Source organism: Diospyros lotus, chromosome 13 (assembly GCF_014633365.1).
Source record: "Diospyros lotus cultivar Yz01 chromosome 13, ASM1463336v1, whole genome shotgun sequence".
In the NCBI taxonomy this organism is placed as follows: Eukaryota; Viridiplantae; Streptophyta; class Magnoliopsida; order Ericales; family Ebenaceae; genus Diospyros; species Diospyros lotus.
The window spans coordinates 11289276-11305010 of NC_068350.1; the positions used below are offsets into that span (position 1 = coordinate 11289276).

Sequence of the window (15735 nt, forward strand, 5' to 3'; positions counted from 1 at the left end):
ATGCGCGAATGAGGGGAGAAAGCTTCCTCCCCTCTGATATTTGAAATGGCAATGAGCAGAGCCGAGAGAAAGAGGAGATCGAGAGAAAGTAAGGCAGAGAGAGAGAGAGCTCTTGGCCGAGTGAAGCAAAGAGAGAGAGAATTAGAGCTTTGTGAGAGAGAATGAAGATCGGCCATGGCAGTAGCTGCCATGGCCGACGATTGAAGCAGCAGCAGCAAGGAAGGTGGCCAACGGTTGGCGGTGGTCGCGGGAGTAGCGAGGGAGCGGCCGATGGCAGCCGCGGCAAGGTGGCCAGGAGCTTCTTCATCCGGCCATGGCGGACGCGGGGACAGCAGCAACGAAGTTGCAGCAGCGCGCGGTGGTTCACGCCTGCGACGGTTGATGGTGGCAGTGGCAAGGCAGCTGAAAGCGATCGGCAAAGGTGGCGCCGACAACAGCGGCGGGTCGAGAGGTGATGGCCGGTGGCTTACGCGCAGGTGCGCTGTCCGTGCGTGGAAGAAGAAGAAGAGCAGGGGAAGAAGGCGCGCGGGAGAAGAAATGAAGGAAAAGAAAGAAAAGAAAAGAAAATGATAAATAAAATATGGAAAAATAGGAAACAATTTCTAAAAAATTCTAGAAAATTGGGGAAAAGTTCTGGAAACTAAATTGGGGTTTGAAGAGAGTACCGGAGGCTCAAAAATGGGATTTTTGGCACAAATGGCTACTCAGGAGGCAAAACCGGTGTGGGCTTTTGGCCAGTTTTCTTCATAAATGAGTAAAGGTAAATTAATAATTTCTTTTCAAGTTAAATGCTTTATGTGAGATGTGAAACAATGCAATGTGAAGAGTTGTTTGGATTATTCCCTCGGTTGGGGTTGATTGGAAGTTGTTGCCGGATAGTTGCGGTGTATAATGAAATTGAAAGCATTGGGTTAATGTCGGATGTTAATGAAGTGGGGTTTTGTGTGTTTGCATCTAGGTTCGACTGGGGAGACAGTGATCCTAGAGGAACTTGAGGTTTAGGCTGGAGCTCGTGCCGAGGCAAATATGAGATTTCGAACCAGGTAAGGGATGGCCCCATGTAGAGGTGGCCTTGCAAGTTGGTAAATATGTTTGATAATATTTTTATGTAGCATTTGTATATGGTGGTTATCACTTGCGTGATGTGAGATCTAGTGGACCTATGGCCATATGAAGGACTAGTGTTGTGGGGGCTGATAAGTTGATGTCTCAAACCTTGGTGGGTTGTGAGGATAAATGGGCCTAGCCTCATTTGAATGCATTGGGTATACATAAACATGGTTATATTCATATTTACATGCATTGCACCCTTACTGAGTCTTTATGACTCATGAGGTTTTACCTCATGTTGTAGATGATGCAAGACCAAATGCAAGCAGGGATGGTGCTGGGAGACTGTTGTGGCAACTAGCATCGTTGCCCGAAATGTGTGGATATGTGTTCTCCTGTATTTTTTTATATGTATTCATGTGTTTGAATGTAAGCGTATTAAGCATTAGAGGTATCTAGTTGTTGTAATCGTAATAGTGTGATAGATGATTGTGAGTCTACGTGATATATATGTGACTTTAGTTGTTGAAGCCAAGTTCGGACGGAGTAAAGAGCAGCGAGCTATGTTCTCATAAATCCCCAATACTCAGTTAAGTGTTTGATATGTTAGCTTTGTGTCTGGGTTGTAACACCCCACTTTCCCAGGCGCGTTAATTCTTGGGACAATTCTAGGACAATAATTTTTTTTTTTTTTTGAAACTAATACTAAACCACATCATTCCTCGCATCCGTCCCAAATTTTCCCAGCATTAATTTTATCTCTAAAGAGAGACATCATATACATACCTCAATTGCGGAAGCTAGAATCGAACCTAACATCTTACTTTAACATAAATCATAAATCAAAACTTCACATCACCATTTCTCGACGTTAATCATAAATCATATCTTATAACATGGCTTCTCGAACTTAATCCCAATACAAGGCTATTCATCAATGACTTAAAACATAACATAAATCTCAACTAACATCAACACATAACATACGCTCTTACTAACATTTACCCTAAATAGGGTTATACATCGTCATCATTAACCATAAGGTTATACATCATCATTCATCAATCATCAGTCATATCTTACATCATGGACTTCCAAATCGTTCAGATTTCAAAATAGCAGGACTTAAACACATGTGCTACATTACATCATTCATCTCATCATTCATTTCATCATACACTTGGAAAGTGCCATTTCATGTCTCATTCATCCTCGTACCTGCTATAATCTCCATATGAAACGTTTGAATATTCTAGGGGCAAAGCGCAATTAGATGATGAACCATCTAAGTAAGCGTACAAAATCATTTTTGTGCATGAATGCAAAATGTCCTTTCCTTTCATTTTGATTTGAGCCGACCGTACCTTAATGCTACTCTTCATTTACAGTCTTCTTCCCAGACCGAGGTATATGGGTGCACCCTTGGAAAAGCAATTGTCCCGGCCCGTACTCTCAAACCCTTATGCGAATGCATGATCAATAATTTCATTGTGAACATATGCATATTTCTTCATCAATACATGTAAATGCAATCTACATAACATATTCATATCAAGACATAACAACATGATAAAACCATTTACATCAAATTAGGTTTTGGGAAAACCACTTTCAAATCAAGCATTTTTATAAAATTAAATTCAGTTTAGAAGTACCACTTACAAACAAAGCATTTTCCATAAATCCAAATTCATTTGGGTAGTACTACTTACCTTATTCGCATCTCATAACGTTTTTGATTCTCATGCCAGACTTCTAACGTAATCAATTCGAATCCTCACATACCCTGGCCATCATATTCACTTAATAATATCAATATTCCATTCCTCACAATATTTATCTATTTTTCCCATTTTCTTCAATAATTCCTTAAACATTTTCCTCACTAAATAATTCCTCATTAAATAATTTCTAAATAATAATTCCTCAATAATTCAAACTAAGTATTACTCAAGCACATCCTTGAATATTTCTCTATAATAATTCATAAAATAATATTCCTAATTTATTGAAATTTCTAGGGAATTTTTACTTACCTTAACTTAGCCTCTTAGGCTTTCTCGGTATGCGTACTCTAACCTCAAAATACGTATCCAACCTTGATTGCCTCATAAATCCTCGATTCTCACACACCATCTCAATTCTCGCGCACTACCTTGATTCTCATACATTCACCTCGATTTTTGTACAACATCTCAATTTTCATGCATCGTTTCGAAACGCGTGCCCAAACTATTTTTCTCACCAAAATATCCAAAATATTAATACAACTCCATTTCCTATTTTTCAAAATTTTTCCCATTTTTTCTCTATTTTCTTCCATTTTTTCCTCTCGTTTTATTTCTTTTTCTTTCTTCTTTATTTTCTTTATTCTCCTCTGTTCATCTTCTCCTTCATTGTTTCTTCTTCTGCAACGCCCGAAGCCTCCATGGCCGCGCGAACCAAGCTCCATGCGCGCACGGTAGCACCGCCGCACGCCCTCAATGCTCGCCGCCGTCCGCACCAGCCCCGCCGCGAGCCACCACCCGCGTCGCTTCTGCCTGCATCGCAGCCACCGCGGCCGCTGGCTGCCTCCTGCGCGCAGCCCGCACGCACAGCAGCGTAGCTGCTGCTCGATCTCCGCCTCCGGCTGCTTTCGGTCGTCGATGCCCACGTTGAAAGCTTCCCGAGCCTCCACCGATGGTCTTCATGGCAGCCTCGCGGACAGCCGTTGCTCGCGGCCTTGCTCGCTCGACACTGTCGCGGCCATGGCCGCACTTGAAGCTTGCGGCTATGGCCGCTTGCAGCTTCAATGGCACCCACGAGCCATCTCCCTCGAGCTCTCGGTCTCTTTCTCGAGCTTTGCTCTCTCTCTCTCTCTCTCTCCCTCGATCTTGCTCTCTCTCGGCCTCACTGTCTCTCAAGCAAGCTCTCTCATTCTCGGCCATGGCCGAATCTGCGGCTGCCTTCTTCCTTCTTCATTCCTCCAATGGCTTCTCCTATTTAGCTAAATGAGACTTGGGCGCCACTCCTCTCCCGACAACCAACTCTCGGCCATTTGCAGCTCTCTCAACCCAAAGCCTCAAGTTCCAAGGATGCCTCCCACTCGCACAGACAGGAACATGGGGCTTCTCCCTGTTCCTCATGCGCATGATATATATATATATATAATACATATATATATATATATTTATATAATATATTACACTAATATAAATATAGAAAATAGACCTTTAATCCTCTATTTTATCCTTAATACACTTGGGAAATATCTTAAATTGCAATTACACCCCTAACACTTAAATTAATTTGCATTAAAATGCTTTAAAACCAAAATTAATAATTTCGAATATAACTGATAAAATCGATTTTGTCGTTGGGTCCTCACCGGGCCCTTGATTCATTCTAAAACCACTAAAGGGTTGATCACCACGTAAAACCGGAGCTCTCCTAGGGTTCCTTTGAATTCCTGGATGTCCCCTATGAAAATTCGGTATTTCAGCCTGATCCAAAGCTGCATTTTAGCTGTACCAAAAATTAACTCAATTCCAATTTCTTTCAATTCCATAAATCATATCTTGGAATGCTCATCGAGATTATACCATTTTCCCTAGACAATTACACTCCGAAACACTCACTCCAGTCGATTCGGTGATCTATTTTGCTAACAAGCTTATTTTTCGGTATTCAAACCTTGCTTAAATGATGTGGCAAACTTACAGAAAAATGGGATCTTACATGGGTCACCTTTGGTTTGCTATAAGGCGAACTGAAGAGAGGTGAAGTTCACTCGGGTTTCGGGTCTCGGTCCGTTGTGTTTTCTTGTTTGAGTTGGGACTGATTCCTGAGTGGAGTGAAGGGAATAACGAAGCCTAGTTCCCACTTAAGGTATTTCCTATTGAAACATAATCCAACCCTTCAGTTGTGGTTCATCTGGTGAGTAATCCGGTTGATTATTATCGGTGGCGCCCGTAAGTGGGAGCGGGTCGTTACAGACATGCACTAATATATTTCCATCACATAGATTGCATACATGACATGACTATGAAATGCATTTGTATACGTTGATATCATTGATCACGCGCATCGTGGCCGTAGGGAGTACGAATTGACACCGCTACTTTACCAATGGTGCTCCCATACACCCGGCTTCGAAAGAGGTAACCGCAAAAATGGTAGGTAGCATGAAGGGTGCAGTTGACATATACGATGAGTAAGACATTGCATACACACATGATAAAATATTTTGTACCCTTACTTAGACGATTCATCATCTAATTTGGGTTTTTGTCCTTAAAATATTCAAACGTTTCAGATGGAGATTGTAACAGATACGAGGAGGAATGAGGCATGAAATAACACTTAGTAGAGTGCATGATGAATGAAATGTATGTAATGTAGCCCATGTATTTAAGTTCTGTTACTTTGAATTTTGGACGTTTTGAAAGCATGAGGATGTATAACCCTATTTAAGTTTTAATTGATAGTTGTACATTCGATAATATTTATCTGCTTGAAAAATTAACGTTGAAACCATCATTAACCATATTTACCAAACTGAATAAATTTTAAAACCTTTTCATCACTGTTTAATGTGTCTAAGATATATTTTTTTATTTTTAATTCCTAAATATTTATCTGTTGTATTCAATAAATTGAATAATTTATTTTTTGATGCATTGAAGCTATTGTATTCACTAAATTGAATAATTTATTTTTGGTGCATTAGAACCTACTGTATTCAATAAATTGAATGTAGGCAGAATAATAGGTTGGAAAAAAAAAATTAACACAGTTTAAGTGGAAAATTGTATTAACAATGACTATCTTGTTATAAATACCATGATTAAGTGGATGTCCATTCATCTTCTAAACTCCTACCCCTTTACTCCCTTCATTATAATTGTAACATATGACTACTCTTTTATTCCTTCATTATAATTGTAACATGTGACCTTTGAATTTCTTTTCTTGTAAGCCTATAAATAGAGGCATTTTATGTTGTGAGAATGCCTTCTGATAACAAGGATAAAGAAAATTTCTATTCTCTCATCTCATAAGTTTTTCCTATTTTTCTTGCATTTATTCTCTTTAGTTTTATAAGACATTATCAGCACAATTTTCTGCTAATTTGTTTATTCTAGCATACAAATTCAAGGTAAGTATTCTAACTTTTCTTTATACTTTATGCACTTTTTGTTCATAAATCACCTATGGCTATTTTTTCTTATCATATTGTGTATATTATAAACGATGATAATGTATGGTTGATTAGTTTTCTTATTATTTTATTTCATTATTCTATAGTTATTTTCTTTTCATTGTTAATATGAATTAAATTTATCATTTATCTAATTATTACTTTTTGTGATAGTATTCTCCATGGCAAATCTTACAAAACTGGAGTTTGTGGCACTTGACATTACTGGAAAAAATTATTTATCGTGGATACTAGATGCTGAAATCCATCTTGATGCTATGGGTCTTGGAGATACCATTAAAGATAAAAATGATGCATCTAGCCAAAATCGTGCTAAGGCTATGATATTCCTTCGGCGTCATCTTCACGAGGGATTAAAATCTGAATATCTCACGGCAAAAGGATCCCCTTATTCTTTGGCAAAGTTTAAAAGAAAAATATGACCATCAGAAAACAGTAGTTCTCCCAAAAGCTCGTTTTGATTGGATGCACTTACGATTGCAAGACTTTAAATCTGTAAGTGAGTACAATTTTGCAATTTTTAAAATCAGTTCTCAATTGAAATTATGTGGAGAAAAGATTACTGAAAATGATATGTTAGAAAAAACATTTTCCATGTTTCATGCCTCGAATCTGCTCCTGCAGCAGCAATATCGAGAAAGAGGCTTTAAAAAATATTCAGAATTGATTACATGCCTTCTTGTGGCTGAACAAAATAATGAGCTTTTGATGAAAAATCATGAATCACGTCCTACTGGTTCTACCCCATTCCCTGAAGTGAATGCGATAATGTATAACAATCGAGGACGAGGTCGTGGGTATAGAAGAGGACGTGGTCGAGGTCAAAATAATTTTCGATATCATGGTGGTCATTATAATACTTCTAATTTGAAGAAAATTACATCTAATGAAGAAAAGCATGAGACAAGAAAATTTTACAAAATAAGATCCCCAAAATATACTGACAGTGTATGTTATAGGTGTGGAATGAAAGGTCATTGGTCACGTACATGTCGTACTGCTAAACATTTGGTTGAGCTCTATCAAGCCTCCCTGAAGGAGAAAGGGAAAAATGTTGAAGCAAACTTTGCATCTCAAGGTGATTTTGATGGTGATCATCTTCACTCTTTGGGGACAACAACTTGGATGTTGCAGATTTTTTTGACGAAAATATTGATGATTTTTTTGATAGCAAAATTAACCCTTTAATTGGTGATGAGAATGTCTATTTCTAAATTTGTTATCTTCATGTTGCATTAGCATTGGTGTGTTTATTTTTTGTTGGTGTGTTTCTTTTGTAATTTGTTTTCTTTTACTTGAATCTTATTATGTTTTTTTTTTTTATTTTAATGAAGAAGCATGGATCTTTCACTTCCTTTTGTTGGTCTCAATATCAATGGTGAAGATGTATGCTTAGCAAATAGCGCCACAACACATACTATATTGAAAAATAAGAAGTATTTTACAAATTTAAAAATAATAGAAGCTACTGTCACTACAATATCAGGCAATGTAAAAATCATTGAAGGCTCTGGAAGAGCAAGTATTTTATTGCCTAGAGGAACGAAACTCACTATTAATGATGCTTTATTATCTATTAAATCAAAAATAAATTTATTGAGTTTCAAATATATTCGACAAAATGGATACCATGTTGAGACTTTGAATGAAAATAATATAGAATATCTCTATATTACATCAAATGTCTCTGGTAAAAAATGTGTATTAGAAAAGCTACCTGCCTTTTCTTTTGGTTTGTGTTATACAAACATTAGTACAATTGAAGTACATGCTACAATGAACTAGAAGTTCATTAATAAAGAAAGTTTTGTTGTTTGGCATGACCGATTAGGCCATCCTGGGTCAATAATGATGCGAAAAATTATTGAGAATTCACATGGACATCCATTAAAGAACCAGAAAATTCTTTTGCCTAATGAATTCTCATGTGTTGCTTGTTCTCAAGGAAAATTGATTATTAGACCTTCACCATCTAAAGTTCGAAATGAATCACCTACATTTCTAGAACGTATTCAAGGGGATATATGTGGACCTATTCATCCACCATGTGGACCATTTAGGTATTTTATGATATTGATAGATGCATCCACTAGATGGTCACATGTTTGTTTATTATTCACTCATAATGTGGCATTTGCAAGATTACTTGCTCAAATGATTAGATTGCGAGCACAATTTCCAGATTATACAATCAAGACAATTCGTCTTGATAATGCAGGTGAATTTACATCTTGAACTTTTAATGATTATTGTATGTCAGTTGGAATAACTATTGAACAGCCAGTTGCTCATGTGCATACACAAAATGGTTTAGCAAAATCTTTTATTAACGCCTCCAATTAATTGCTAGACCATTACTCATGAGAACAAAACTCCCAATTTCTACTTGGGGTCATGCAATTCTGCATGCAGCAACACTTATACGCATAAGGCCAACATCGTATCATAAGTTCTCCCCATCACAATTGGTGTTTGGTCAATAACCAGATATTTCCCATCTAAGAATATTTGGGTGCGCAGTATTTGTTCCAATTGCTCCACCACAGCGCACTAAGATGGGTCCTCAAAGAAGGCTGGGAATATATGTGAGATATGATTCTCCCTCAATTATTAAATATCTTGAACCAATGACAAGTGATGTTTTTACAACACGATTTGCTGACTGTCATTTTGATGAGACAAATTTCCCAGCATTAGGGGGAGATAAAAAACAGTTGGAAAAGGAAATTATATGAAATGCATCATCACTATCTCATTTTGATCCTCGCACAAATCAATGTGAGCTAAAAGTTCAAAAAATAGTTCATCTTCAAAATATTGCAAATTAATTACCAGATGCATTTACTAACTTAAGAAAAATAACTAAATCGCATATACCAACTGTAACGGCCCGCCTCCCGGAGCCCTCGTGCACTAAGGGGATCCGTGAGAGGGTCATTATTGAGTGATACCGAACAATGACACAAACTAAAAACTTAGACACCGCCCTTGTTAAAAATGTATCTTTTAAATTTCATAGCATCTCATAATCGTCTTTACAAAATCATTCATCACTTGGGCCCACCTAGGCTTACACAACATACATCAATTTCAAAAACATATACATTAACCTTAATATAGGCACAACGACACCTAGGATCTAGGTTCGGGAGAGCTCTGCACTTGCTATCATGACTCGACTTTGACGAGCGCACCTGCGATCTTAGGATATGCTAACCTGGAATGATGTAAAACAAACATGAGTCGCAAGACTCAGCAAGCTCTAGAAAGAAAGGCTGAGGGTTTAGGATAGGACTCTTCCCATGACACCCCATGCAATTCATGCCAATGCAGCCATACCATGACATAATCCATACGTACCTTACTTCTACATGCATAAAGTTAACTGCACATAAGGAACCAGTGGCCCACATAAGTCACATAATAAGTCACATAAGTCCCATGAAAAATGATCCATTTAGACCTCAAGAAGATAACGAGAAACTGCTTGGTCCTGAAGTACCATATCTTAGTGTTATTGGTGCATTAATGTATCTTGCTAATAATACTCGTCCTGACATAGCATTTTCTGTAAATTTATTGGCAAGATATAGTTCTGCTCCAACCAAAAGGCATTGGAATGGAGTTAAACAAATATTTCGTTATCTTCGAGGAACAAATGATTTGGGTTTGTTTTACTCAAATGAATCTAAATCATCACTAGTTGGTTATGCAGATGCAGGTTATTTGTTTGATCCACATAAAGCTCGATCTCAAACAGGTTATGTATTTACATGTGGTGACACTGTAATATCATGGCGTTCTACAAAACAGACTATATCTGCCACTTCTTCAAATCACATGCTGAAATTCTTGCAATTCATGAAGTTAGTCGAGAATGTGTTTGGTTGAGGTCAATAACTCATCATATCCGGAGTACATGTGGATTATTTTTTATCAGAGAAAGGCCAACCACATTATACGAAGATAATGCTGCTTGTATTGCACAGCTAAAGGAGGGATATATTAAAGGAGACAGAACAAAACATATATCACCAAAATTCTTTTTTACTCATGACCTCCAAAAAAATGGTGATATAAATGTTCAACAAATTCAATCAAAGGATAACTTGGCAGATTTATTGACAAAGGCATTACCAACTATGACATTTGAGAAGTTGGTGCATGGCATTGGAAGGTGACGGTATAGAGATCTCAAGTGACATTAGTTTGAGGGGGAGAAATATGCACTGTACTCTTTTCCTTGATCAGGGTTTTTTCCCACTGGGTTTTTCTTGGCAAGGTTTTTAACGAGATATGTTTTAATGCATATTATACACCAATATAATGTACTCTTTTTCCTTCACTAGGATTTTTTCCCACTGGGTTTTTTCCTAGTAAGGTTTTAATGAAGCATATATTAGTGTAATGGACATCCAATAGGGAGTGTTATAAATACCATGATTAAGTGGATGTCCATTCATCTTCTAAACTCCTACCCCTTTAGTCCCTTCATTATAATTGTAACATATGAATATTCTTTTATTCTTTCATTATAATTTTAACATGTGACCTTTGAATTTTTTTTCTTGTAAGCCTATAAATAGAGGCATTTTATGTTGTGAGAATGCCTTCTGATAACAAGGATAAAGAAAATTTATATTCTCTCATCTTATGAGTTTTTCCTATTTTTCTTGCCTTTATTCTCTTTAGTTTTATAAGATATCTTACTTTATATATATAAATATATTATATATTATTATATTATATAATGATAAGATAATTTTTTGTGACTTAATTAATATTTTAAGTGTTTATTCATATTCCTCATAAATAGTATTTACTTTTGATTGATTGACGGATTAATTAAATATTTAATATTCACATAATAATATATTAAAAAACCCATTATTAGCATTGAAAAATTTATGTATTTAAAATTTATTATTAATTTTATAGTAATTAGTACTTATTATTTCAAAACAATTAAAAATTTAAATTATTAATGCAAGTTTTGGGGGAAATTTTTTTTTCCAAACTATTCTACTTTTTTATATATATAAAGATATTATATATTATTATATTATATAAAGATAAGATAATTCTTTGAGACTTAATTAATACTTTAAGTGTCTATTCATATTCCTCATAAATAGTATTTATTTTTTATTGATTGATGAATTAATTAAATATTTAATATTCACATAATAATGTATTGAAAAATCCATAATTAACATTAAAAAAAACTCATGTATTTAAAATTCATTATTAATTTTACTTAGTACTTATTAGTTCAAACCAATTAAAAATTTTAAATTATTAATGCAAATTACTAAATGCAAGTTTTGGGAGGAAATTTTTTTTTTTCAGATTATCCTACTTTTATATACATAAAGATATTATATATTATTATATTATATAAAGATAAGATTTTATTTAATAAACAATTTTTTACGACTTAATTAATACTTTAAGTGTTTATTCATATTCCTCATAAATAGTATTTATTTTTGATTGATTGACGGATTAATTAAATATTTAATATTTACGTAATAATGTATTGGAAAAGTCATGATTAGCATTGAAAAACTTATGTATTTAAAATTTATTATTAATTACTTATTATTTTAAAGTAATTAAAAATTTTAAATTATTAATGCAAATTACTAAATACAAATTATTAATGCAATAAGTATTAAATGCAAATTATTAATGTAAGTTTTGGGAGAAATTTTTTTTTTTTAGACTATCCTACTTTTATATATATAAAGATAATTATATCTTATTTTTAAATAAAACATATTTATTATATCACGCCTTCGATTACACAATCACTCTTATTAATTAGTGAAATGTTACTAAATATAATAATTTATCATCAATTAATAAAAGGGATTTGTAACTGATATGTGCTACAAATAATAAATAATTCGAATATGAAACGAACTTAAGTGATAGATCCAAATCAAAATCTATGAATCAACATTTAGTTCAAATGCATGTCTAAATAGACCGAAACTCACAAATTAAGAGAAAAAAATCAAATTAATTGGAAAAGTTAGAAGGAAAAATTAAAAAATTAATTTATTAAAGTGAAGCAATGAATGAGAGGAAAAGCCGCATTGCAATTAAATAATATGAAGTTGGGAAATTAAACAATATGGCAAAAGTTGAAGATTAAATATTCCAAGGCCATAAACCGAGTGGCCCCTCTTCATGTGGCTACTCGGCCGGCAAATAAATTGAAACGTGACACTTAAAACAATTAAATTATTGGTAGGGCAATAAGTAATTGAAATAAATCAATTAAATAATTAGAGATTGAAATGGAAACAACAATTGAAGTGGAGGCGAACTGAAGATTTAATTGGAGGCAGCTTGGCCTCCGCACAACAGCCACACCACTTGGCCAAAACATAATTGAATGGCCACTCGGTTAATCTTTCATCTCCCATTGAGAGGTCATTCAATTAAGCCGGAGACCATTAAGAGTTCTAATTCTACAAGGACTTTGAGATAATTGAGATGGAATATTTTTCATCAAAAATTTTATTATAAACGTCTTAACGTCATCTATAAGAAATAGATGTCATTTATAACAATTTTATTTTCAATCAAATTAGAGATAATCAAGATAAGCATTATTTAAAAAGAATCTTAATCCCATATTGATTAAAATTACTTAATATTTCTCTATAAATAAGAGGTCCGTCTCTTCATTCATGTATGCTGACTCTGATACTCAAACCTAATTTTTACACTAAAGCACTCGAAAACTGGTTTAAACATCAAAAAATTTATGCAGGAATAATCTCTTGCGCCTCTCATTATTTTTTTGTTTTGACAAATCTCCCAATTCTCTAAGGCCATTCGATTTTTCAAGGACACTCAATTCTCATGGACAGTTGATTTTTAAGGACCTCTAGATTTTTTGAGACCTCAACGTTATTTGGGATCTCTCGATTATTTGAGATCTCTCGATTATTTTAGGTCTTTTGTTCATCAGCAAGCAACCACTCACCAATATTAACAAATCATCTCTTAAGGCCACATTATTATTTGTCACGAGACCTTTTAATTATTTTGGACCTCTTGATTATTTTGAGTCACCTGATCATCTTTGCACGCGGACATCAATTTTATTTTTTTCACGTTATAAATTCATTGTTACATTTTGACAATAACAATAATTAAAAATAATGACTAATACATAGTCTTTTCTAAGAGAAAGGGGTACTAATTGGACTCTAATACAATGTTTAGATTACCTAATAAGCTAATATATATACATATATACATATATATATATAACAAGAAGAATGATATGTATTGATTATTTATAATTAACATCACCCATAAAGTAATTAATCTTCACCAAAAAATATTTTACTTTCAAGTATGGTGGATTTATTACATATTGATTCTCTTTTAAAAATTTAAATATTAAGTTGGCCTATTTTTTATTTATATAAAATATTAGATTATTTAAAGCTTAAGTTTTATTTGATGGAAAATGGCATACGAATCACATGGAATTAATTAATTAACAATTTAGGCTAACTTTGTGATGGCTGAGACATCAAATTGAAGATGCATGATTGCATGATTGACATAAGTCATTAACATTTTCCTTTTTAAAAAAAGAATTAGTGAGCCATAATTAATATGTCCCTTAAATGCATTTTTCAGGATTTTAAAATGCTTAATATTTATTATTTAAAGATGAAAAATTTAATATATAAATTTAAAGTTAAGAGAGATTAATGATTTATTTTAAATAAATTATAAAAATGAAGAAAATAATATTGCACCCAAGAAAATAATATTGTTCAAAGTTAGACACGCGTGGCACGACTCAATCCTCCAATGACACATGTCCTGTCAAATTTCCACATGCCGCCCTACCCTAGGACTCTTGTGCTCATGGTCATGGTGTGCGACAAGCTGACAATATAGATAATATATGTTCCGTCTTTGACCATATGACCATGGGGTGTGAGAGTGACACAGATGTTAACGTGGGTGGATTCAGCTCGATTATATATTTGTTAATTAAAATATAAGATAAAAAAATAAAATATAAAAATTATTTTAAATAAAAATATTTTTATTATGCTTGTTAAATTTATTTGAATACACATTAAAAAAAGTTATTTAAAATTATTCAGATAAATTAATCTCTTTTCTATAGATAAATTTATTTAGGACTTTACAGATAAAATAAATAATCTATATAACCATCGATACATTTTAAAAAATTTAACAAACAGTTTAATATAAATCTTGAAATAGTTGTTAACTTTATTTTGATAATTCTATATCTTAGTCTAGAAAGTATTCCAATTTTAATACTTTCTAAATTAAAATATGAAATAGTCAAGATAAGTTTGTGAAACATTTTAAAATTCCTATAAGATTTTTTGTTAAATTTTTTGGAATGTATTAAGAATTGTATTTTTTTCTTTCTATATGTTTGATAAAATACATACGATAAGTACATAGATAATTTTTTTTTACCAAAATATCCCTATTCTCAAAAAAATAATACTTAATACTAATATTTACAAAAAAAATATTCTTATTTACACAAAAAAATAATATTTAATAGATACTAATATTTAATATTTATTTAAATTAATTAAAATTAACAAATAATACTCATTTGTTGTAATAGATGAGTTATAACAACAGCTTAGCACGATGAAAATGAAGCAAGTGTCGATGATAGGCGAAGCAAGTCACAATGGAGACGATGGCAGAAAGCAAAATAAATTGCAATGAATACAAAGACTGTCTCAGACAACACAAAAATCATAAAGAACATGAAAGAAGAATAAAAAGAAATGGAGATGGCAAAAGATAAAAAAAAATAATAATAAGATGAATATATGAAAGAAAAGAGACGGTTGGAAATTTTATATAAGGGAGTATATGAGTTATTTTTTTATCTGTAAAAATTATAAATTTATTTATAAAATTTTAGATAAAAAATTATGTGATTTTTTAATAAATTATTAAATAAATTTAATAAATAAAATAATTTTTTATATATTATTTTTTAATGAAAATCTTAATTAACAAATACTATATTAGTGAGTGATGGGGACATTTTATAATTTCAACCCCTTTAGGAGAGTTATCAGCCATGTCAGGTCCCACGTGACCAAAGTCATCAGTAGAAGAGCTATCAGCCCGTGTCCCACGTGACATATTGGGTTTGGATGGACGACACGATTGATATTTCATTTTCTTCATTACACCGTGCATGCTTATATTTATTGGGAGTAATGCAGATATAATCATATAAATCACAAAAAATATGGGCCAAAAACACCTAGTTCTAACTTATCGACCTCTAAAAATCAATGTGATTATTAAAATTAAAATATGATATTTTGTAAGCATTAAAAATGTCATCTTCTTGTTGAGAATATTTTGCGTGATTATTATTAATTGTTAATAATTTTATTTTATTAAAAAAAATTAATAATATAGTTGATTATTTT

At 33.2% G+C, this 15735-nt stretch overlaps 1 pseudogene; it reads left to right on the forward strand.

Annotated features, from left to right (window-relative positions):
* The first annotated feature begins 9691 nt into the window (after positions 1–9691).
* LOC127788041 (secreted RxLR effector protein 161-like) lies at positions 9692–10452 on the forward strand (annotated as a pseudogene).
* The last annotated feature ends 5283 nt before the right edge of the window (positions 10453–15735 follow it).